This window comes from Tamandua tetradactyla, chromosome 14 (assembly GCF_023851605.1).
Source record: "Tamandua tetradactyla isolate mTamTet1 chromosome 14, mTamTet1.pri, whole genome shotgun sequence".
Classification (NCBI taxonomy): Eukaryota; Metazoa; Chordata; class Mammalia; order Pilosa; family Myrmecophagidae; genus Tamandua; species Tamandua tetradactyla.
The window spans coordinates 78,414,801-78,440,658 of record NC_135340.1 but is presented as its reverse complement, the minus strand read 5'-3'; the positions used below and the strand labels follow the sequence as shown (position 1 = coordinate 78,440,658).

Here is a 25,858-nt window from a genome sequence, read left to right as displayed (position 1 = left end):
ATTCCCATTAAACATTTTTTTTTCACCATTTCCCCCCATCCTCCCCAAGCTGCCCATGCCTCTTCCCCTGTTAGCATGTGACTGAACAGGAATGGCTTGGCGACATCACGGGAGGTTCCCCAAAGAGCAGACAGACCCTTCCCTTCATCAGGTTGAAGGGCTTGCTCTGTTTTCCTCTGTTCCCAGTCACTCCATGCTACACTCTCTTTAAATTAAAAATAGCTTTTAATTTTCAAATTCTAAAAGCAACGTATTTACATTGTAGACAATTCAGATAAAATGGAAAGCACTCATTCCCTCACTCACAAATAACGCAGTGACCATTTTGGCTTCTTTCCCCTGAGAAAATGTAAGGAGAAGTGTAACAATGAAGCTTAATTAGTGTCCTTTTTTTGTGGGGAGTGGGGGAAAATAAAGCTATTAAGACTTTTGTAAGGAACTTAATAAGTCTGTAGTTTACATTGTGGGTGTTCTTTAAGCCACGCAAGCACTCAAAAGTTACAACCACACTAACTTTGTGAACGGGTATACATAATGTAGAAGATGATGAGTGCATCAGTAGTCAATGAGTATATGCTCAAGTAAAATTTCTAAAAATAGATTAGCTATATGAGTTCAACAGAGAAAGTGAGACACATTGTACCAGAAGGTATCACTTTTTCTGCACAGAAGCGCTTTGCACCTGAAGGTTCATCAACATAAAGGGGATATGATAAAGAGATAGAGGGCTGGGAGAGGGTGATGAAAGGACAGCACAGAAGATACCAGAAAGACGTACAAGGGGCCAGAAACATGGAAACGACTGGAGAACAGATGCCTCAGATGCTCCAGAACAAGCGGGGCCGCGGGGGGGACGGCGTGGGCTGGCCGCCTTTGCCCGGCGGGATCCTCCTTCCACCCAGTGAGAAGGGGGAGGGGCGGCCCGGAGGCTGCAGACGGGGGCGGGAGGGCATCTGAACACGTTGGCGAAGGGAAAGGGAGCGGTTATTCTATTCCTGGGGGAAACTAAGAGATGGCCAACGGGCCCCTTCCCCGCCTGCGTGATCCAGAAGCGCTCCAGACAGCCTAACCAATCCAAGGGAAGAGAACAAGGATGGAAAGGAAGGGTGGGTGGTGGCTGAGGGGGGCATCGTACCAGCCCACCTCCCTGTGTCTGGCTTGGATCTCTAGAACCCAATATACGTGATGTTTAAACCCTCTCAAAAGCCGATCCCCCCCGGGACCCTGTGGCCCTGCGGGACGACCGGGAGGAAGCCCGGGCCGAAAGCCGCGGCCGGCGGGACCGAGCCAGGGGGCGCTCGCAGAGGGCAGGCCCCGGGAAGGCAGAGCTCGGCGGTGAGGCCCGTCGGTGCCGAACGCGCAGACTTGGGGGACAGAGCAGCGTTAGGGCAGGGCGCTGCCAGCGAGGGCGCCGCTGAGGGCAGCCTCGGCGCACGTCTGCCCCCGCCCCGGCCCGGGAAGCTCCGGGGACGCGCCGGCTGCGGTCGGAAGGCGCTGGCGGCTGGCGGGGACGCGCCTTCAGCCTAACGGAAGGCAGGGACGCGCGAGCCGCCAGCGCCTTCCGTTAGGCTGAAGGCGCGTCCCCGGAGCTTCCCGGGCCGGGGCGGGGGCAGACGTGCGCCGAGGCTGAAGGCGCGTCCCCGCCTTCCGTTAGGCTCGCAGCGCGCGCGGGGCGGCGGTTCAGGGCGCGTGGGAGGAGGAGGAGGAGGGGGCCCTGGGCAGCTCTGTAGGGCTACAGACCCCCAAACCGAAGTTGTCGCAGAGACCTTGAATCGTAACAGAGCCATATATTCTTGTGGCGATAGTGGCCTTAGGAAAGTAATTCTCTCAGCATGAGATGAGGTGGAAGCTGCACATAGGTGGTGGCCTTTGGAGGGACTCTGGACAATTTTTAATTTAACCCCTCTCGTGGGAAGGAGGGTTATTTGGTAGATATTGGATTGGATGAAAAATCTACAGATGTGCCCCGTAAATACTAATGTTTGGGCTGTCAACAGGCAGATAACTTCTCTTTTAGCTTAGGGTTGAGGGTTTGTTTTTTTTTTTAACCATATTTTTTTATTACAACAAAGCAATAGATATGCTTCCTGATGCTTAAGTGCTATTCTTGGGACCTAGTCATAGAGTTAAGGAAGACTAGAAACCCAGAGGTTTCAATCTACTCAGCCCCTGCACCCAGCCTGCAAATTCCTCTCAGGACAGGACAAGCCTAAGGGTTTCTACCATCCAGGACATACCCTATTTTCCTTCTGTTCCTTTCATTCTGTCATCAGCTAAGACAATGTTTCAGCCCCCCTCCTCCTTACCAGACAGGAGGAAAAATACTTCTGAAAACGACTTTTAGATCATTGGAGAAATTACCTAACAGTTAAGTCAGTTAGGTTCAAGGGATTAAACAAAAGAATATTGCCTTCATTGAGTTTTCTCTCTAGTAGGAGAGGTCATTTTTCTAATTAGTTTAGGCATTCTGACTGGTAGGATAGGCTGGATATGTAGGTTGCATACGGCTCCGAAGTTTGCCTGTTAATGGGGCAAATATTTGTGGTGGTGCTAAGTCAGGACCCTGAAATATTCGACTGAGTGTGGGTATGGGACTCACTAGGGTTACTGGGGATTGTGGGACATGAGATAAATTCTGGGTGAAAAGGGAACTGGGGGTGATAAAGGTTGCCTTTCAGAACATGTGAAAGAGAAGGATATTTTTGAAACTATTTTAAAATAGTTAAATCTATTTATGAATGTTACCATCCATGCTGGTAGTAATTAGAGAAGTCTTATTGCAGTTTTTGGGACCCCAAAGGAAAAAAGGTGGATATTGCTGGAGTCACTTCTGACATAAAAGGACAGATCTGGAATAAGAAAAAAAATTACCTTCTCTTTTCTCCTGAATCAGTGCTCTTTGTAAGTGGTTGTACAAATTAGAAACATTACCTTAAGAGTTAACTAAGCCTTTGGAATTTAATTTTAAGGAGTGTTAAGAATTTAAGGCTATGTTGAGATTAAGTACTCTTTCAGGGAGTGTGTGGGTCTGGCAGTTGTTAAGAGTAGCAGGAGTCTTTGACTGAGGGTGATCCATGATATTATTAGGGAGGCAGTGGCTGTCAACTGTGTCTCCATTGTCTGCCTAGCTCCTCAAATGGCAACTATATATCCAGGTCCTGAAATGGAAAGTCGTTTTTGGTGATTTGCTTCTTTTATCTCTTCAATCTCCCCTCCATTTTAGCATTATTGAAGTGCCTAAGGGTAGCAGGTGCTGTTTGTCTCCACACTCTGAAAATGTGCCCTCTGTGCTGCTAGACTAGATGGTAAAGAGTCTAGAGTCTAGTGGAAACCTGGGATTCAATGCTTAAGTATCCTAAATTTTGTGACTTTCCCCAGTTGTAAGAGAATCTGAAGAGATTACAAAACTTTTCAACCCATATTAGGGAAGAGGGCGTTCTCAGAAGTACAAGCCTGTGGGAGGGCGGGTTCTGGTCTCTTTTTTGTTTTGAGGTGCTGAGCCTGTGCTGTTGCTGAAAGACAGGACCTGGTGCTGCCTCTTTGAAGAAATAGGCCAAAAGAAAAAGGACACTTTGTTCCCCAGGTTGCAGTATAGACCCCTGAAAGTGTCAGTTCCTACGTTGATGGTGATTGGAAGAACCTTGAAAAACACACAGATGGTAATTTCTCACCCGTTGGGATAAGGGAAACAATTACTTCTATCTACTGGACTGGTAGGCCTTGCCTCTGTGGTTGGTCAGAGGATACTCTTCTTCTTAGCTATTCTTCTCTGCTTGATACTTACCATAAAGAAAAAACTGTTAGATGAGGCACAGAAGGAAAGATAAGAGTAAGCAAAGATGGAAAGCAAGATGAAACTACTGACAAAAAAAAAAAACAAACACAAAAACCAGTGAAATTAGGCTACAGCAGCAGGGACAGGGTGACTAGGAGAAAACAGCAATTTAAACAGAGGTTATACAGTTTTGAAAAAAAAAATGAAAATGAACATTGAAGAAAGGGTAATGGCTAAGAAGAGAGGAAGCGCCGTGGGAGAAGGTCTAAGAAAACCTGAAAGAAAAACAGGAAAGACTAAATCTCCTTCCCTTTTATTTTTACTTCCCTCCCCTGTTCCTCCTTTTCTTCCTACAAATCTTGAATGTCTCCTCTTTGCCAGGCACTAGCTAGTTATTGAAGATAAAAGAGGAACAAGACTCACTACCTGCTCTAGAAGAGCCCATATCCTAGTGGGGCGAGAGTGTCATGGCTGACAATAGGGCATGGGGAAGAGAAATGAGTCTCAAAGGATGGCCTTTTCTGTGTGGGAGAAAGGAAGGGACTAAGATATATGGAGACTCCCACAGTGGGTTCCGGAGTTACCTTTTTGATATTGAGCTAAGGGTAGAAGGCCAGCTGACATGTGTGGGTTGATTTTCAGACCTTCCTTGTGGCTTCTCTTTGGGTGGTAACTGGGGCAACACTACAGGTACTGGACAGTTTTCTGAAGTGAGTCAGAGCTGGGATGCCTCCTGTGTCCTCAGTTCTGCACCCATGGGCACAGTGGGAGGGATAATATTACCCCCCTCTCTTTTCCCTGAATTATCCTCTTTGCTGCTCTGGGTTGTCCCAGCTGCAAATCTCCTTGGGGTCTCTTTTTTGCTGTCCTATGTGCAAAAGGGAGGAAAATGAAGTTGTGAAAACTTTGGAATATACAAAATGTAAAGAATAAGTTAAAAATCACCTTTATCCCAATGTAACAAAAAAAAAAAACCTGATGAAAAAAATTTGGTGTCCAATTTATGGATCACTGAAGTCCAGGAAGCCCAAGGACCATAGAACATTTAGATGCCCATCTTGTAGGGTAAAAGATCAGAGTTTAAGGATTGGCTAAAGATCTTTATACTGAGGCTGGGGTTGGGGTGGGACAGGAAACTCCAAGGTTTCCCCCTTTGATGAGAAAACCGCTGTGGAGATGTGCTGTTTGCAGGTTTTAAGAAACTTCCACACTCTTTAAGGTGCAAGATACAGGCCCAAAATAGGGCTTTTTGAGTGGGTCAGGATTTCTTACATACCTACGTTTGGAGTTGTAAAGCAGGCATTAATGAGCAACTCTGAATTTCCAGAGTTTTGGGGAAGCATAATTGGTCGTTTAGGATTGGGACCTGGAACTGTTTTCTAAATGGTCTATTTTGGAAGGTATTGATTCCACTTAAAGCTAATTGGGAGGGGGGCTTAAGGCTGCCTGGCCAGAACCCAGAAGAAACCAGAACTCTGGAACTGACTCGACAGACACTGTAACCCAGTGTGAAGGACACTGACTCTACTGCTCTCATTTTACTACGCATTTTGAAAAATACTTAGTGCTCATGGTCCCGACAATGAGGGGCGGTTGCTTTAAGTTAAATGCCCTTCATAAAACAACAGCACCACTATATTTTTCTCATTTTTCCATAGGTCACTGAAAACTTTCACATAACTGTCCCAGTCCTTGGACAGCATTTGAATCCCACTGCTCTAGCTCAGCTCTCCCTCCTCAGGAACAGTGACATCAAGTCACATAGCGTCCTCATCTTTTGTTTCTTTGAGCAGGTAATCAAGGAAGTTCTGGGCCATCAAGGATGTACCTGAATTTTGTGGAGGTTGTGAAATCTCTGGCTTATGGATCCATTTGGGGTTCTCACCCTGCCTTCCCCGATTGAGTGTTCATTTCTAAGGCCATTTAGAAAATTTCCCAGGTCTCTTACAGAACTTGAAAGTTTGTTTTCTGTTGCTCATATTTCCCATTTGGTGTAATCTTTTACTTTTTCTGCTCTCTTCCCTCCAACTTTCAGCTATTCTTTGGAAAAAGGCCAGGTAGTTCATAACTACAATGAAAAATATCCATATGACTTGCCACTTATGGATTTGTCCCCCCCCCCCCCTTAAATGGTGCTTAATTTCTGGACCCCAAAGCCTACAATTCTAATGATAAACTTTCTGGTATCCCTGAGTGGGAATAAATTCTTGTGAGTTGCAACTGTAAGTAACATGGTGGGCTGTGATATATAGTCCCTCATAGTCTCCTCATCATTGTTCAATTTAAAGAGAACTACTTGTTCTCAGGGACCCTGATTTCAAAACTGAAATATTAGATTTGCAGGTGTTCTGAGAAAAGGAACAAAAAGCCTGTGTTCTGGTGCTGGCACTGCCTCTGTCAGTGGTGAACTTGAGCAAATCTCCAGACTTCTTTGGGCTGCAGCTTCCTCATGGGTAGAATTGTGATATTAACGCCTACCTCACAGGGTGGTTGTGAGGATTAAATGTGCTCTGTAATCTGACATACTATATAAATGTTTGAAATTATTTTTCTGTTATGATTTAAGAGCCAGTTTTAAATATGTCCTGCCACATGGTAGATATATTGACATTTCTACCATCGGATCAAGGATTTTCACCTGCCATGTATTGCCATAGGAGGCTTTAAATTGCTGGAAGAAAATTTTATGTTTTTATGTGACTACTTTTTATTGGAGAGGGTCAGTAGCTTTCATCAGCTTCCTAAAGGGGGTCCATAGCCCTGAGGAAGTTAAGAACCAGTGCTTCAGACTTGAAAAGTTGGATTCAGTAACAGGAACATATTTATTGCTTTCAGAAGACCTCTCTTTAAAATGTCTACAGAAGTAATTACAATGCTTTTTTTTTTTTTTTGATAGAAAAATACTTAATGTGCTTGATGACTTTACAGAACCTTTGAAATTGGGCCTGAAAGTCTTGGGTATAGGGTGATGGGTAGCTGCTAGATTGTCCAATTGCCTATGATGTGAAGATGGGCAAAAAACCGATTATTAGCTATACGGCCTACAAAAGTCACCTCACGGAGTCCATTACCTCATTTGTAAAATGAGGGGCTTGACTTTGAAGATTTCCAAGTTCATATCTTAGATTTTTAGGAAAGTGAGATAAAATCTGTACATGGATAGAGCCCTATTTTGGCAGAAATGAACTAAGCTTTGTTTAGGACGGGAAAAGTGTACCAAAATAGGAAGAGAAGCAGAACATTCAAGAATATGATTACCCAGAATTGCATTCCTGAGAAAGATGGGAAATTGGGCCTGTTATGGTGAAGAGCCAGGGTAAGCAGGCAGGAGGACAGCTGGTGGGCCATCTCTTAAGTCCAAAGGCTCTGATGGAACAGAGACTGAACCTCCATGTTTTACCTTGTGTGGCAGTTAGATTCAGTTGTCAACTTGGCCAGGTGAAGGCATCTAGTTCTGTTGCTGTGGACTTGAGCCAATGGTATGTGAACCTCATCTGTTGCTGATTACATGTGCAGTCAGCTGGGAGGTGGGCCTGCTGCAATGAATGATGTTTGACTTAATTGGCTGGTGCTTAAATGAGAGAGCTCAACGTAGCATAGCCCAAGCAGCTCGGCATTCTTCATCTCAGCACTCACAGCTCAGCCCAGGCCTCTGGAGATGCAGAAAGAAGTCACCCTAGGGAAAGTCGTTGGAACCCAGGGGCCTGGAGAGAAGGCTGGCAGAGACCATCCTGTGCTTTCCCACGTAAGAAAGAACCTCAGTGCAAAGTTAGCTGCCTTTCCTCTAAAGAAGTAACAAAATAAATCCGCTTTTATTAAAAGCCAATCCGTTCCTGGTGTGTTGCATTCCGGCAGTTAGCAAACTACAACACCTTGGGACTGACCTGCCAGAACTTTCACTCAGTGAGTGAAAACATCTTTGCTGCACTCAGAGAAATTCGAACCTCACAGAAACAAATGGCTCCAGTCTTCCTATTTTCCACATCCCACGGTTTGCCTACTTCAGGAAAATGCTGCCCTCTAAACATCTCAAGACACAGGTGAAGTCCAAAGAAGGATGAGGCTGTTTGGAGTGTGCAATTTCAAGCATAAATCTAATGATTTTTTAAAATTTTCTACTGAACTAAGGCTACTTGTGTGTGTCCAATATAACTTTTTGAAAACAGCTTTATTGAGGTATAATTATCCAATAAGTTGCACATATTTAAAGTGTACAATTTCATAAGTTTTCACTATGTATACACCCGTGAAACCATCACCACAAAGAAGATAATATATCTATCTTCCACAGAAGATACCTCTTTGCAATCCCCCTCTCCCACTCCTGTTTCCCCCTCCTCAGAAAACCACTGATCTGCTTTCTGCCACTATAAATTAGTTTGGATTTTCTAGAATTGTGTATAAATGGAATGAAACCACAGGCATTCCTTTTTGTCTGGCTTCTTTCATTCAGCATTATTTTGGGATTCACCCATATTATAGTATGTGCCAGTACTTCATTCTTTTTTATTGCTGAGTTGTGTTCTGGTATATGGATATACCACAGTTCGTTTATGCATTTTCCTGTTGAGAGCACATTTGTATTGTTTCCAGTTTTTGGCTGTTACAAATAACGATGCATGTATGTTTGTGGGCAAGTCTTTTTGCACAAATTTTTTTTTTCTTGGGCAAATACCTTGGAGTGAAATGACTGGATCATTATATGGTAGGTGTATATTTGACTGCCAAAGAAACTGCCAAATTTGTTCTCCAAAGTGGTCATAGCATTTTCATTCCCACGAGCAGTGCATGAGCATTTCATCCTCACCAACACCTGCTATGGTCAATCTTTTTAATTTTAACCATTCTAATAGGTGTGCAGCGGTATCTCATTGTGGTCTAAATTTGCAATTCCCTAATTAGTGATGTTGAGCATCTTTTCATATGCTTATTTGCCATCTATATATCTTCTTTGGTGAAGTGTCTGTTTAAATCTGTTGCCCTGCCTTTTTTTTTTTTTTTTTAAAAAAAAAGGATTGCTTTCTTACTGAGTTTTAAGAGCTCTTTTTTTTATATTCTAAGATATAAGTCCTTTATTGGATATATCACATGCAAATATTTTCTCCCCATGTATGATGTTTCTTTTCATTCTATTAAGTGTCTTTTAAAGAGCAGAAGTTTTAAATTTGATAAAGCCCAATCAATCAATTTGTTCTTTTATGGATTGTGTTTTCAGTGTAGTATCTGAAAACTTTCTGCCTTATCCAAAGTTGTAAATATTCTATATTTTCTTCTAGAAGTTTTATAATTTTAGATTTTAAATTTAGGTCTATTTGAGTTAATTTTTGTGTATGGTAAAATGTTTTGTATATAGGGCGGGCCACGGTGGCTTAGCAGGTAAGAGTGCTTGCCTGCCATGCCCGAGGACCCGGGTTCGATTCCAGGTGCCTGCCCATTTTTTTTTTAAAAAGTTTTGTATATAGATTCTTTGAGGTATGGCATTTTTTTAAAAAAATTTCATATGGATATCCTGTTCTTCTAGTACCATTTGTTGAAAAGGCTATTGTTTCTCTATGAATTGCCATTGCAATTTTGTCAAAGACCACTTCTTTCTATTTGTGAATCTGTTTTTGGACTCTGTATTTGATCTATTGATCTTGATGCCAATATCACAATGGCTTGATTACTGTAGCTTTATACAGATCTTGCAATTAGACAGTATTAGTCCTCTGATTTTTTTTTTTCAAAGTTGTTTCTGATTTCTTTGTATTTCTGTATGAGTTTTAGAATAAGTTTTTCTTTTTCTCCAAAAATGCTTTCTGGGATTTTGATTAGGATTGCATTGAATCTATTGATTAGTCTGGGGAAAATTGATGTCTTAACAATATTGAGTCTTCTAAATCATGAACCATGAAATATCTGTCTAGTTATGTTTTAAAATATTTCTCTCAACAGTGTTTTGTAGTTTTCAGATATGGAATCTCGCACATCTTTTTTTTTTTCTTCCAGATTTATCCCATATAGTTCATATTTTTAAGGCTACTACAAATTGTACTGTTTTTCAATTTTCAGTTTCTGATTGTTCATTGCTAGTGTTTAGGAGTACACTTGTTATTTGTACATTTATCTTGTATTCTACAAACTCACTAAACTCACTTCTTTGTTCTAGTAGCTTTTTTGAAGATTCCACTGGATTTTCCACACAGAGAATCATGTCATCTGTGAATAAACAGTTTGTTTTTCCTCTCCAATCTGGATATCTTTTTCTTTTCCTTATCACATGGGTTAGAATTCCAGTACAATGTTGAATAGAAATGGGAATAGTAAACATAACTTATGTTCTTCCTGAATTTAGGAGAAAAATAGTCTTTAACAATTAAATATACGATTAGCTGGTTTTTTTTTTTTTACAGATGTCCTTTATCAGATTAAGAAAGTTGCTTCCTTTTAGTAGTTTGCTAAGTGTTTTTATCAAGAATCGATATTGGATTTTGTCAAATATCAAGTGCTTTTTCTACATCCTTTCAGATGATCAGATATTGGTGGGGTTTTTTGTTCCTTTTGTTTGTTTGTGAATGTGATAGATTACATTGATTTTCAAATGTTAAACCAATCTTGCATTCCTGGCATAAACTCTACTTGGTCATCATCCCTTTGATATGTTGTTGTATTCAATATGCTAAAATTTTAAGAATTTTTGCATTTATGTTCATGAAGACTGGTAGTCTGTAGTTTTCCTGATATGTTTTTGCTTTCGGTATCAGGGTAATGCTGGTCACATAGAATGAATTGAGATACGTTCCTTTCTTTTTAATATTTTAGAAGAGTTTGTATAGAATTGATATTATTTCTTCCTTAAATATTTGGTGAATTTATCGGTGAAGCCATTGGATCCTGACGGTTTCTTTGTGGAAAGGTTTTTAACTACAAAGTCAATTTCTTTCATCGATACAGAGCTAATCAGATTATTTGTTTCTCTGCATTTGATAGTTTGTGTCTTTCAAGGAATTGGTCCATTCATCTACATTGTCAAATTCATTTGCATAAATTTGTGCATAATTTATAGAATATGCAGTGATATGTAATGATGTAGCCTCTCTCATTACTGATATTGGCATTGCCTTCTCTCCTTTTTCTGATTAGTCTGGCTAGAGATTTATCAGTTTTATTTATCTTCTCAAAGGTCCACCTTTTGATAGTCTACATTTCTGTTTTTTACTTTGTTCATTTCCTTTTGATCTTGACTATTTCCTTCTACTTACTTTGCATTTCATCTACTCTTCTAGTTTCTTTAGGTAGAAGTTGAGAGAATTGGAAATAGTTTACTTGAATTAAGAACAAGGAAGAAACTTTTCAACAAATATATGGGAATAAATTTTAAAACACGTACTTTGATCACACTGGGAGACATACAAAGAGTAAGGGACAGAGAAAGAGACAGATGATATTTTTATGATTTCTAAATGGGTGAAGATTGAATAATACACCTAAGAATATATGTTCTAAAAATAAGTAACCTCATCTTTTTAAACTAAAAGTCAATTTTGAAGTTGTTTTAGTTGCTATCTTAATTATGGAGACACATTCCTCAAATCCTCTATTTTCATACTTTTAATGAAAAAATAAGCTAGTCTGTAGACTAGAGAAAATGGTTTCATAATTAAGATTAAAATTTTTAGAGTAATACCCTTATCTTGTGATCCTCTAGAAGAGGGGTCAGCAAAAATTTTTTTATAGTAAATATTTTAGTTAACATTTTTATGCTTTGCAGGCTACATATGGTCTCTATTCTTTATCTTCAATTTTTTTTTTTTTACATACCTTAAAAAAATGAAAACCATTCTTAGCTGACAATTTTGGCCTGGCCACCTGAGCTAAAGATGGTTTTTACATTATTAAAGAGTTGTAAAAAGAAGCAGCAGCAGCAACCACAACAGAGATTTATGTGGCCTAAAATATTTACCATATGGCCCTTTACAGAAAGAGTTTGTCAACCTCCTGTTCTAGGAAATAATACAAAATACTTTGAAAGGAATGTTACATTTTCATATACTATCCATGATCCAGATTAAGCTAAGGTATTAGTATTAAACCATAAAATCGGTGGCAGCTTCTCATCTGCAGTACAAGTCCTCAAACTGTTTTTTCTCCCTTTTTTTCTTAAAGAGTATGATTATAAAAATGTGTGCTATTAAAAAGCATCTGAGGACTTGAATTTTATTGTTAGCTGGAAATTGATGAAAACTATGTTTGATTTCTCAGGGGTTAGCAGAATTGGTTCCTTGGTTTGGAAGCACTCTGAAATTTGGCTCTTTGGAAGCAGACAAGGTATAGTCTTAATTGTCTTGTTCTTGGGTCTTTAAGTTCCCCATTTTATGAGTCACTTAATGACACTTAGATAGAAGTAATTAAGTTCCAGACATTCTAAGAGCTTTATGTTTTGGACCTGTCTCCTTTTCTGTTATATGGAGATAATAATACTAATAATTTCTCCTCATAAGGTTGCTGAGGGGATTCGCATGTGGACAAGTAATTGAATATTTTAGAGAGGAAGAAAGAGACTGAAGTATGAAACTAAGGAAATTAAGAACTCGGAAGCTTCTGCCCTCTTCTGTTCCTCTGACTTGAAAACAGAATTTGAAATCTGGAGGTAGCCAAAGAGCTTTCCCTCACTTAGCTTGATATGGATGCATTGAAACCAATTTGTGTTTTTTTTTTCAAATGGACCTTTCTGAAGTAACCAATCACTGCATATTGATTATGATACTGACAGCATTAAAGGTCAAGAAACAACCAAAACCCAACCATGTCATCCTTTGTAAACTACCTCCTCAACTTCATTCTTCCCTATATACCTCCTCAAAGACGCTGATTTTCTTCCTTGGAAACGGGCAGGAATCTGTGTGTCTAATGCTCAGTTCCACGCACATTCATAACTAGTGAGTTATTCATTCCCATGCACTTCCCTGGGCCAGTTCTGATTTAGTTCTCCTACAGTTTCATGGTTCTTGGCTTTCTCCCTTTATATATAAGTCCAGTGCTTTCTTATCATAATGTAAATTGTATGGGTCTCTTTTTGCCTAGCAGGAGCCCAGAGTTTGACATTTAAAGGCACTAGACAAAACTACATTGTTGTCAGTCCACAGCCTTTTCACTTTTTCTTGGGTTTTCAGGAAACTCTTATACCTCCTGGGTATCTAAGCCTTTTACTTGTACCTAGGCTTGTCCTTTGCCAAGTACTCCAGGCTCTGAAGTGGCAAATTGTATCACACTAAATACATTTAAAAGTTCCGTTCTTGATGTCTTCAGCTATTCATACTCAAATTTATTGTCTAATTATAGAAATTTTAGGTCTATATCTCACCAAGAGCCAAGAGCATCTACTTCTTAGAGGAGGGAAGGTTGTTTTTCCACTGTAGAAATCATGTCTGCCTTCATCTTGGTGAATCTAGAAAATACACATGAGCAAACACATAAATATTAGAATCATCTATAATCCAACCACCCAGAGTTAACTTGCTGGTAGTATTTTAGTAGATATCCTCATGGTATTGCCCATATACAGATATTTTTTTTAAAAATGTGATCACGTAGTTCAATACTGATTTAGCCTTAAAAAATTATTTTCTGAGCTTATATATCTCCTATAGCATCAGTTTTAATGCTCCCATATAGGTAATATGCTATAATGTGTTTAATGAAACTGCTGTTGTCCACAGGTCCCGTTTCAGGACGATTTTCACGTAGAAGTTGAACACCATTGGAGACACTGAGAATGGGGGTTGATGTTTGGTTGTTACTTGATGAGGAGGACAAGTATATATTTGTAGTCAAGTATAGGACACGAGGATTCTGTCCCATGGGGCTTCTTTGAAATTGTGGGTTTCCACTTGTGGAACAAATGTGCAATTATATGATCAGCACCAAGGTGTATAAATATTGATTGAAACTTTCTTGAGATACTTGCTATCTCACTATGTGTGCACTTTAAGGCGATACTAGGTTACTATAATAAAGCATACTTTTGAAGACATATGGCCTGACAAAACATTTATTTGTATGAAGCATCTTTCAAAGATAAAATGAAAATTATTTAGTTTTATATATAAGAACTTCATACTGTTGGGGGTGAAAAGAATGTCATATTTGGAACCCTCGCTTGTAAAGGACAGTAAGAAGTGTCCTGTATTAGGCATTTTTGGAGGGTCCTTCAATATTTAGGCTGTACCAGGACCCCTGGACTTAACTCTGAGAAAAGGGTAGGAAGAAGGTGGATAACCCCTTGGCTTTCCAGTCCACTGAGTTGTTTTCAGGGTGATTCCTGTTAAGGCCGTCAAATCTCCTCAAATTCAGGCAACTCCCCCTGTAGCTTCACTCATTCTGGGCTAGGCTAGCTACAGAGAACTTACTTCACTGATGCTTTGATACCTATGTACATACTATAGAGCCTTCCCATGGAGCCTTGCTGCTCTCTCCAAGATGTCTTTGCCTTGCTGAATGTGAGTAAGGTGGCAGTGTTAGCCACTATCAGAACTGGAAACTCCTAGCTACCCTAAATGGATCCAGAATTCATCTTTTCTTCAACTTGGGCAGTTCATCCTTAGAACCTTGCTGGGCCTCTGTTTCACTTGAAGAGCAGAAGTCACAGGGACATGGCAGATTGTGCTAAAAGTCTTTGAACAAAGAAACTACAGTTAAGGGAAAATGCTAATTGGAGAGAAAATCTGGCATTTTAAGAGAAAACTGTCTCTAAGCACAATCAATGTTTGTTGTTTATAATATTTATTTTGGAGAAGAAAAATAATATTTTAACAGCTCATTGCCTCCTGTAAAATTTCCTTAAGCAGCAACTGTTGTGCTTCAGCAATTCTGGGACAACGTCAGGGACGAGGCAGGGCCCTGAGCAAGTTGGTTAACATTTCCCTAGGGAAGCAAACAGATTTTGGGGGATTTCTCTAGTCCAGAAGCAGAGGTATAGAGCAACCTCTGGTTGCTGTGCTGTAGACTGCTGATTCAGTTCCTCTGATGATTTGTGTCTGTTTCCCAGCCCAGGCACTGAAGTTAACCCATCTTATTTAATTGAGTCGAAGGGACATTGCTGACAGGGATAATAATGATACTGTCCCAGTGTTGCTTGCTATGAGGTTGAAACTGGTTAATGTGATATATCTCTTCAAGTCCCAGATCAAATACCACTAATTCCCATAGTATTTCCTGTCTTTCCCAGACAAAATTAATCCTCTTGTATTTCCAGAAACTCTTGACACATACCTAGTGCATAGACTTAATAATTGAGTTTTCTCTCTTCAACAGAGCTTTTTGAGAGTAGGAACTAGACTCATCTCTGATATTTTGCAGTACTTGGTAGCAGATTATGAACTAAATTGGCCCATCTACCAAGGAAGATAAACATAAGTACTCAACATTTGCCTTTAGAATATTTCAGCTCAGTTCCTTCAAGACTACCCTTTACCTCATTCTTTCTCCACCAGGTGCCTGTGAACATCTTCTCCTAGATACTTCGTTTACCCTTGGGCAAGTCTTCTCTGACTTGTATGAAATCAGAAATACTAAGCACTTTCTTACTTGTACCCCTCAAGTTCTAGAGATCTGGTGTAATCTGAAATTCCTTCCTCTCAAAAATCTAAGTTTTGTGTTTTCTATGTTCTATACTACATTTAATGTTTGTTCATCACGTCTCAGCTATTTGGCTAAGATCAAGTGTCATGCTTCCTGACAAAACTTCTGGAAAATTTGCATACTGTCATAGTTCCATGGGGAATAGTTTGAGAAACATGGAGCTAAGTAGATGATAACATTATAGCTCACTGGCAGGCTTCTCCTGGGGCGGCATCAAATGAACTTCTTTCTTTAAGGAGGGATTTCTGAGACCAGGGAAATGACCGAGCTGGGGGAGCATTACCCTGGCAGCAATGACTTTATTTAGTTGTATCTTATTCAGCCTAACAAAAGGTTTTTTTCCTCATGGGAATTTGGAATTATTTGAAGCCCAAGTTTGACAGTGTTGTTCACTGCTGAGAGAAATAATACCTTATAGATGCTGGGAAGATAAAATAATGAGATGCATTTCATATTCCCGAAAATTTATATAGATTACCTATTATCTTGTTTCATGGTGACCCTAAAGTATGGATTAAAACATTGTAACCTGCATGTTTTAAGAAAAACCAGGCGATCTTTTAAATCATTTTCCTGTAGTTAAATTCTTATATTTTTAAGGTGCTAGTTTTAACTGACTGTTTCACCAAGAGAAGTAGCCCTTTCTTGCTAGTTAATGTCTATTCTGTCTCATTCAGTCTTGTGATTTATAAAGGAATACCATTCAACAGTGAGAGAACAAATCTCAGACACATTAGGGTTATTTTAAAAAGGAAGCTATAAAAGAATATATAGTGATGCGGCGCTGATGTTGGGTCTCAAGTGACCTTTAAAAAGCTGTTCTGGTGGAACCTGTGCCGAGATTTTTGCTGTTTGTGGCCCAGGAGTGGATGGGTCCAGTTGGGGGGAAATGCTATGAGATCCAAGCAGACAGTGTATTAGTTTGTTAAAGTTGCTGGAATGCAATATGCCAGAAATGAAATGGCTTTTAAAAAGGAAATTTAGTAAGTTACAAAGCTACAGTTCTAAGGCCATAAATGTGCCCAAACTAAGGCGTCTAGAGAAAGATACCTTGGCTCAAGGAAAGTTGATCTGGGAAGGCCCATGTGGCCGGTGTCTGTTGGTCCTTGTTCCCTGTTTATTGCTTCCAGCTTCTAATGCCAGTGTTTTCCTCTCTAAGCATCTATGGGCCTTCAATTTCTCTAGGACACAACTCTGGGTTCTGGCTTGCTTAGCATCTCGTTGGATGGCACATGGTGATGTCTGCTGGGCTTTGCATCTCCAAACATCCATTTTTAGGTGTCTGCTCTCTCTGTTGGCACTCCAAACATGTCCAAACACCCGTGTCTCTGTCAGCCCTGAAGCAACTGTTCTCTAAGCATCTGCATCTGAGGTTTCTTCAAAATGTTCCCCCTTTAAAGGACTCCAGTAAACTATCAAGATATACCTTGAATGGGCAGGGTCACATCTCATCTAACCAGAAGGCCACACCCACAATTGGGAGTATTACATCTCCATGGACATAATATAATCAAAAGGGTTTCCACCCTACAATACTGAATCAGGACTAAAGGACATGGTTTTTCTGGGATACACAACACTTTCAAACTATCACAGCCAATGACCAGCAACTTTCTGGCAACTTAGCTGTGAAATGCATTCTGCCTGCTCTTTTATTCTTTCAGGATAAGCCCATGTTGACATCATGCCTTTCTAGAGAGCTGGGCATATTATCCGCCCTGACAGTGAATGAATTGAATCCCCTGCACCCTCACACCTTGGGGACTGACAAGCTGGGCATATTATCCGCCCTGACAGTGAATGAATTGAATCCCCTGCACCCTCACACCTTGGGGACTGACATGTGTCACTCTCTGCAGGTCTATCTTATTTTCTCAGAGGTGTTCATGTCCATCAGGGTTCCTTATTGGCAGAATCCCACATTAGTGAGCAACCACCGTCCTTTCTGAGGAAACAAAGCAATCTTTAAAAATATACCATCTTAACTTCCTGTTTTATTAGCCTAAAACGAGTCTAAATTTCTTTCTTACAACTCTATAATAGATTGAGAGGACTTTGGGGAAGATGGCAGAGTAGGATAGGCTGAGTTCACGCCTACACAGTGGACCAACTAGAGACAGGACCAAAAATGACTGGGTCAGCAGTTTGAGGGTATTAGTGACCAGAGAGGGACTTTTACATTCTCTATATATGGGAGGACCTGCATGAAAACGCAGAGAAATTACAATAGAGAGAATGGAGTATATTTATTCAGTCATGACTGTACCTGGGGCAGGCTGTGATGTACAGACTGGATTGGGTCCTGAAGGAATGGTGGGTGTACTCTTGCACCCCCACCTTCACAGTCAGCTTGGGAGATCTTCCACCTAGCTCCACAGCTGGGAGCTCCTGTGGGGAACACAGAAGCTAACAGACTTGATTATCTATGCACAGAAACCTTGCTGTCAGTGCATAGTGCCTACTCCCTACCCCTGAGGCAGGCTGCTGTGAGTGACTGGCTTTGGTAGACACTGGGAGATCGTCCCCTTGGGAGGGGGGAGGGTACACAGAGTACAGCGAATCTAACAATTGGCTAGTGAAAGAGACACTCTGGGGCCCACTACCTCTATTTCTCCATGGGGACCCGGAGCACCCCAACTGTGCATGGGCCAAGAGACAGAGATGAGGGAATGAGCTACACTGCAGCACTAGGCACTCCTGGGCTGGCAGGTGAGGTTGAAGCTCTTAGTCCTACAGCCCAAGGTCATTTCACATGGGAGCCTAGGAACTATCAGACCCATCATTCCCCAAGTGCATGCTCAGTCAAGTTGCACAGTGCTGTTCCCCATCCATCACCCTTGGAGTTTGCAGCTTTCAGCACACACAGAGACCTGCAGCCTTGACTTGGATTTGCACCATGTCTGGGTCATGCCCAGTTGGCTGCCACAGTCAGGGAGAGGAAGCATGAGGGCAAGGGGTGGCCCAAGAGTGCATCTGCTGGGAAGATAGGGGAAAGTGCATTCTGGCAAACTGCCTTTCTCCCTGTCCTTTAACAGGTCTTCAGAGTTGCTTCTCCTGCACAAGGTCCCAAGTTTGGCAGGGAATTACTGACAAACCAAGTGCAAAAGGAGACTTTAAATTTCGAACAAGGGAAATCAACTTTCAAAATAACCTTATCAAGATAATTGTTCTAGTTTGCTAGCTGCCGGAATGCAATATACCAGAAACAGAACGGCTTTTAACAGGGGAATTTAATAAGTTGCTGGTTTACAGTTCTAAGGCCGAGAAAATGTCCCAATTAAAACAAGTCTACAGTAATGTCCAATTTAAGGCATGTGGGGAAAGATACCTTGGTTCAAGACGGCAATGAAGTTTAGGGTTTCTCTCTCAAGTGAGAAGGCACATGGCGAACAGGCTCAGGGTTCCTCTCTCATCTGGAAGGGTACATGGTGAATACGGCATCATCTGCTGGCTTTCTTTCCTGGCTTCTGGTTTCATGAAGCTCCCCGGGAGGCATTTTCCTTCTTCATCTCCAAACATCGCTGGTTTGTGGACTATGCTTCGTAGTGCTGCAGCATTCTCTGCTCTCTCTGAGTCTCTCATTCTCCAAAATATTTCCTCTTTTATAGGACTTCAGAAACTAATCAAATCCCACCCAAATGGGTGGAGACATGTCATCCCTTAATCCAGTTTAACAACCACTCTTGACTAAATCACATCACCCTGGGAGATGATCTCATTACAGTTTCAAATATACAGTATTGAATAAGGATTATTCTACCTTTAATAAATGGGATTTATATCAAAACATGGCTTTTCTTAGGGGGCATACTTCCTTTCAAACCAGCACAATAATCAAATGCTAAGAAATCAATAAAAAAATCACTTAAGCACGTGAGGAAGCAAGAAGATATGGCCAAGTCAAATAAATTAAAAAGCCAGAGGAGACACATAATTTGGAAAAACTAATCAAAGATGTCTATACAAATCTCCTAAATAACTTCAATGGGTTGGCTAAAGACATAAAGGATATCAAGAAGACACCAGAAGAGCATAAAGAAGAATTTGAAAGAATAAATAGAAAATCGCAGATCTTATGGAAAGGAAATACAATGCAGATCAAATTAAAAATATACTAGAGACACACAACAGCAGATCTGAAGTGACAGGAAAAAGAATAAGTGAACTAGAGGACAGGCCAATTGAATTAGAATGCACAAAAGAACAAATGACAGAAACTATGGAAAGTTTTGAATTAGATCTCAGGGAAATGATGGACAACACGAAGCCCACAAGTATAAGAATCATTGGTGTCCCAGAAGGAGAAGAGAAGAGAAAACGTCCAGGAGGATTATTTGAGGGGATAATTGGGGAAAACTTCCCAACCCTGATAAAAGACATAAATATGCAAACCAAAGAAACCCAATGAACTCCAGATGGAATAAATCCAAATAGACCCACTCCAAGACTCATACTAATCAGACTGTCAAATGCTGAGGAGGAGAGAGTCTTGAGAGCAGCAAAAGGAAAATGATTCACCACATACAAGGGAAGCTACACATGACTAAGTCCTGAGAACTAAACATGCACCATGACAGCAAGAAGCCAGTGGTAAGATATATTTAAGATTCTGAAAGAGAAAAATTGCCAGCCAAGGATTCTTTATCTAGCAAAGTTGTCCTTCAAAAGTGAGGGAGAGGTTATAATTTTCATAGATGAACAAATGCTGAGAGAATTTGTTAATAAGAAACCCGCCCTGCTAGAAATACTAAATGGAGTTCTGTCAACTGAAAAAGAAAAAAAAAATGAGAGAGAGAGAGGTCTGGAGAAGGGCACAGAATTTAAGAGTATTAATAAGAGTATCTTAAAAGATAAAAAGAGTGAGAGAGAAAAAATAGATCTGACAAATAAAAACCTAATGAGATGGTAGATTCAAGAACTGCCTTTATAATAGTAACTTTGAATGCTAATGGACTAAAATCCCCAATTACAAGATATAGATTGGCAGTGTGGATTAAAAAATATGATCCATCTCTATGCTGCTTACAAGAGATTCATCTTAGACCCAAGCATACAAATAGGTTGAAAGTGAAAGGATGGAAAAAGATATTCCATGCAAGCCATAATCAAAATAAAGCATGAGTAGCTATACTAATATATGACAAACTTTAAATGCAAAGATATCATAAGAGACAAGGAAGGGCACTATAATAAAAGGGATAATTTACCAAGAAGAAATAAGAATCACAAATGTCTATGCACCCAGTCAGGGAGCTCCAAAGTACATGAGGCAAACACTGGCAAAGCTGAAGGAAACAACAGATGTATCTGCACTAATACTGGGAGACTTCAATACACCACTCTCTTCTATAGATAGAGCAACCAGAGAGAGGATCAATAAGGAAAATAGAACCTAAACTAATGAATTAGACCTAACAGACATACATAGATTGTTACACTCCAAAATATCAGGTTATACATTTTTCTCTAGTGCTAATGGGTATATCATATACTGGGACACAAAACAGATCTTAATAAATTTAAAAAGATTAAAAATATTTAAAGCATTTTCTCTGACCACAATAATGCCAACACCCCTTTTCAAACACGAAGAAGTCAGAATGGTCATTGTACAATACCTGAAGACTGAGAGAATGGTCAAGTGAGAGGGAGGAGTTGTAACACAGAATCTAGGTATTAACAAAGGATTATGACTACTGAATCATTATATAAATGTTTCTTTTTCGTTTACATTTATATTCCACTCCAGGTCTGGTCCAAAGTATCCACATTTTCACCCAGGTGTGATGTCAGGTGTAAATGTAATTTTCTAGTTTTGCTTTTCTTTCAATTAATGCAATATGTAAAACAGGTTTCCATATTGCTACAAATTTAAAACACAACAGAGAATAGCCTTGAATAATAAAGTGTGTTTTTTTCAAAGCACCCATCCATAGTGTGGTGGATGCCTAAATATCTATATTTAAGATGAAAACTGATCCTAGCCTCACCAGAATTAAAAACCTCTGTGTATCAAAGGACTTTATGACAACAGTGAAAAGATAATACGCAATGGGAGAAAATATCTGGAAACCACATAGCCAATAAGGGGTTAATATCCAGAATATGGAAAGAAGTCCTTTAATGAAACAATAAAAAAATCCAATTAAAAATGGGCAAAAGACTTGAACAGACATTTCTCTAAAGATGATATACAAATGGCTAAAAAGCACATGAAAAAATGCTCAACATCATTAGCTATTAGGGAAATGCAAATCACAACCACAGGGATCTACCATTTCACACCCATGAGAATGGCTACTATTAATAGTAGACATCTGCTCCCTTCACACCTCTCTGGAGGGGGCTGAGAAAGCACTGTGAAAGGGCTTGAAATAGGGCTACCCTGGTGGGCCTGCCCCAGGCCATATAGCTTTACGCGTAATACTGATCTCCAGGGTCTGCCAGGGATTCGTGGGCCAAAGAAACTTCGGACCCCGTGGGAACTGAAACCAGCCCCATGTGTAGTAAACTGACTCCTAGTAGACCTACCCGATCGGGCTATGAGGTGTTTGGCGGCTGCCATCATTGTCTCATACATATTTGACTTGCTGATGCCGTTCCTGGCCTATTATAGGTTCCTTTAAATGTCTTCTGAAATCAGTCCGTCGGTCTGTCCGTCCACCCATCCATCCATGCCTGTTAGGGGAAGAAAACAGCGGCTGAATAAAGTGCGCCAAGCCTCCCTAACCCCTGTCAGTGCGCATGCGCAGCCACGGCCCCCTCCCCGACTCTCTGACAGGAAGTCCCTGCCGTGAGGCTGGGGAACCCCGTACCGGAAGCCCTGGGGCGCCTACGTAAACGTGAGGGAAACCCGGTCAGGATGGACGCAGGAGAATTTGGGGGGGAAGAGGAAGATGGGTTTTGATTTGGGGGCTATACTTTCTATCCACGTTTTCTTTTGACCAGTGGAACGGAGGAAAGTGCTGCTCTTTTTTTTTTTTCTTTACTCAAAACATGCTTTTTTTTAAATCAATGATTAATTTTGGAGGGAGAACCAGATGATATTACCAAGAAACATTAAGCGGGTTGCAGTGTGAAAAGCTTGGCCGGAGGAGTGCAAGGCCGTTAGCATAAACCCGACCCACAGCTTTACCTGCAGGTAAGGGGATTTATAGAAAATAGTGAGTTAGTTGAAAAGTATAATTTTCACAATTTAATTTAGAAGTGATTTAGCCGTTATTTACCTTTATTTTGTGATTTACCTTTATTTCGAACTGTCTGGAGCATTTTTATGTGGGCTGGATTATATCAGACCAAAGTGTAGGTCGTGTTATGGGTGGCGGTTTTTCCTTTGTTCACCCACCACATTATATCCCGAACGTGGAATTTTCTTTGGGAGTGTGATTTTATGACTGTGGTATCCAGGGATCAGAAGTAGCTGAGGATTAATTTGTTAAATAGAAACGAGCAAAATTGGTTGGATCTCAGAGAGCAATTTGTAAAGTGGGAAAACTCCAGTCGCCGTGAGTAGAGGGGAGGAGTTCAGTCCAACAAAGAGAGCCATAAGCTTTTTTTTTGGTTTTTGCATGGGCAGGCACCGGGAAATACCCGGCGTGGCAGGCGGGAACTCTGCTGAGCCACCGTGACCCGCCCTGCAATAGGCTTTTATACACAGAAAAAGGGAATACATTGGGATTAAATTTTGATTTGTTAATGCAGACTGCATTTCCTAACATGGTTAGTGCAGGCGTGAGTTTGCTTAGCAGTGAGGTTAGATGGTTTAGAGAATAGGGAGGTGGCAATAGCTGATTGGCTGATTTAAATTCTGATTTCTTGGCAAGCCAACCATACTTACATTTTGATTTTACTGAAATGGAGCTTAGCGTGGAGCGAATCTATGTTGAGCCTACTTAATTTTATTTATTAATTCCCTCCTTTTGATTTGGCCCTTGGCCAAGTCATGGGCTGAGATAAAATTTTAAGGCGTCAGTGCCCATTACGGTTACCGTCCGCCGGTTCTAGACAGCTTTCCTAGGACTTGAGAGATGTGGAGGGGTTGGTCCTTTTAGTTCTCTTCCTGCTTGTGTTGTTCTAGGTGGATGGATACCATTGGTGAGATGGTAGGTGCAGTAGTTAAAAAGTTTTGAGAGAAAACAGTGCACCAGGGACACTATTATGATTACTATGAGTAGTAAATACATAATGTTTGGAGTATGCTTTTAAGCCACAGACCCCAGGATCTAAATTACCTGAAATTAAAGGAGTCAAATAATGGTCTCAAGGAAGGACTTATCTTGCTTGACCATGTGACTTGTTTGACTATTTCATGTAACTGCATTTCAACTTACTTAGAAGTGTTTGAGTACAGCAGGTGATGTTGGTAACAGCATAAATTCCTCCTTGCTCAACCTGCAAGTAGTCAAGTGCAATTTTATTATTTAAAATAACTTCGCCTAAAGAATCTTAAGATTTCTTTTGCACAGCAATAGACTTTGCAGTGTAATTAGCATTTTTCCTCCTGTTATAGATTAATTTCTAGTCATAATTTGGTGTTAATTCCTAACTAAGGCATTCAGAGGTCTATTTGGTGTAAGAGACCCCTCCGGGCAATTCATGTTTGGCGCAGAATATAAACTAAATGAGGTAGTCCAGTGTGAAATTTTGGATTTCTAAGGAAAAAGAAGGTGACCGAGGGTGCATGGTCCTGTCACTGTCCACTGACTTTTGCAGAAATCGCCCAATCCGCAGAGGGTTTACTTCCTCCACAAAGAAAAATAAACTCTAGAGAGGTGCGGCCTACCCCTGGAGATGTTGAGTTCATCTTGGGAACACTTCTGGTTATATTAGAGGACTGTTTGCCATTTTCATTATATTGGAAATTGTTGCATCTCAACAGGTTGCCCAGGGGTATGGAAGAAGGGTGCCCAACTAATCGCTGTGCTGTTGTCTTTATCATAGTCTTTACATGAAGACTTTTCTGATGTTTGTACAAATGTGAGGCAGGAAACATCACTCCTGTGATACCAATCCTGACTTGATAGAGAGAGAGAGAGCAAGGATAAGTGATATTTTTAAAGGTAGCATTTGGGACCTGAGAGTAATTAGTCATGGGTAAAACAGCTGGGCCTCTGGCATCATGTACAGATGATTTGTGATGACAAGTTCAACAGTTAGTTAGATTTCCCCTTTTGCAATGTCCTGGAAAAAACATGTGATAGCATTGTCTTTCCAGATCATGTTAAGAAGAAAGAAAGAGACAAGCAAAAGAATTTAAATATTTTTAGTGGTAGAATTTTCTAGGAAAGATGGAAAAAGTATGCAAAAGAGGTGTGGAAACAATAATAATTGTAAAGAATAGTGTGATAAGGAATATGACAGGAACACAGGGATTCATGGGGTTTTGTTCTGTGATCTTGGATGGAAGCTGTCCACCTCGTGAAGCCATCTACTTCTCATCCCGGTACATTCTATTTGTAGGTTCCCTGTTTGATCACACATCCAATCATTGGAAGGGGTAACCTTTTTGAAATTGTGAGATGCGAACCCAAGATTTAAGCCATTCTGGTTTGATTGCAGTGTCAGAAGTTGAGAGTTCCTGGTAAGGTCCCTTCCAGCATTGTTCGAAGGCTGATTTGCTTTGTCGTCATTTCTAGTATATCCAGTTGCCTGAAGTTAGGATGTGAGGAGTCTGGGAGAAATTCTGATTTGGAAATGCATCCCTCACCTGTTGGAGATAACCTTTTGCTTAAGGCAATAGAGATTTACAGTATCAATCTACCCCTGCTGGGGAAGCATGGGACCAATGTTAAAAATGGAGACCAATTGACATAGGTCTTCCAGTCATAATTTCATAGTAAAAAAGTTGTTTCCCAAAAGGTGTATTTTGAATGGTCATAAGGACCAATGGAAGAACTTTAGGCTAAGGTAACCTGGTTGTCATAGTTAATTTATATAGTTTAAGCTTTTTTTTTTTTTTAATGTTCAGATTTTTATTAATAATTTTGGAACAAATACAATAATGAATCCTTATAGTTGTAAAACATTTTACAAGTTTGAAAGAACTTTCACATATACAACTAAGCCCTCACACCATCCCTGTGAGGTAGGCAGAGTAGTTATTTTCGAAGTAAGAGAACAAGGCTCAGAGGTGAAATAAGGTCACACATTCATAAATGATGGAGCCAGGACTAGAACCTAGGCCTTCTGACATGCTACCTCCCTGAGAACATTCAAGTTATATCCTATGCTATATAATCAACATTTCTCTCCTATGATGTTGATCAGATCCGTTTTAACAAGTTTTATACCACCTGTCCCTAATAACAAAAAACAGTGATGGACATTTCTACCTTGTTATAGAACTATTTCTCTCCGACTTATCAAGTACCATCCTAAGGTGAAACTTGATGTTTTAAGCTTTGAGGATCCTTGGGTATAAATTCTAAATTATATAAATAATTTATTTTAGATAATTCTGCAAAC

The 25,858-nt window shown here is 40.4% G+C and overlaps 1 long non-coding RNA gene across 2 annotated transcripts; it reads left to right on the top strand.

The window, feature by feature from the left end:
- Positions 1 to 1,666: 1,666 nt before the first annotated feature.
- LOC143656212 (uncharacterized) lies at positions 1,667 to 25,304 on the top strand. 2 transcript variants are annotated; one of them, XR_013162434.1, is made up of 4 exons: positions 1,667 to 7,815; positions 12,017 to 12,082; positions 12,256 to 12,693; positions 13,474 to 25,304. It is a non-coding gene; the product is annotated as an uncharacterized LOC143656212 (long non-coding RNA). The 2 variants fall into 2 exon arrangements; XR_013162433.1 differs by having other exon boundaries at positions 12,256 to 12,404; positions 13,474 to 15,965.
- The last annotated feature ends 554 nt before the right edge of the window (positions 25,305 to 25,858 follow it).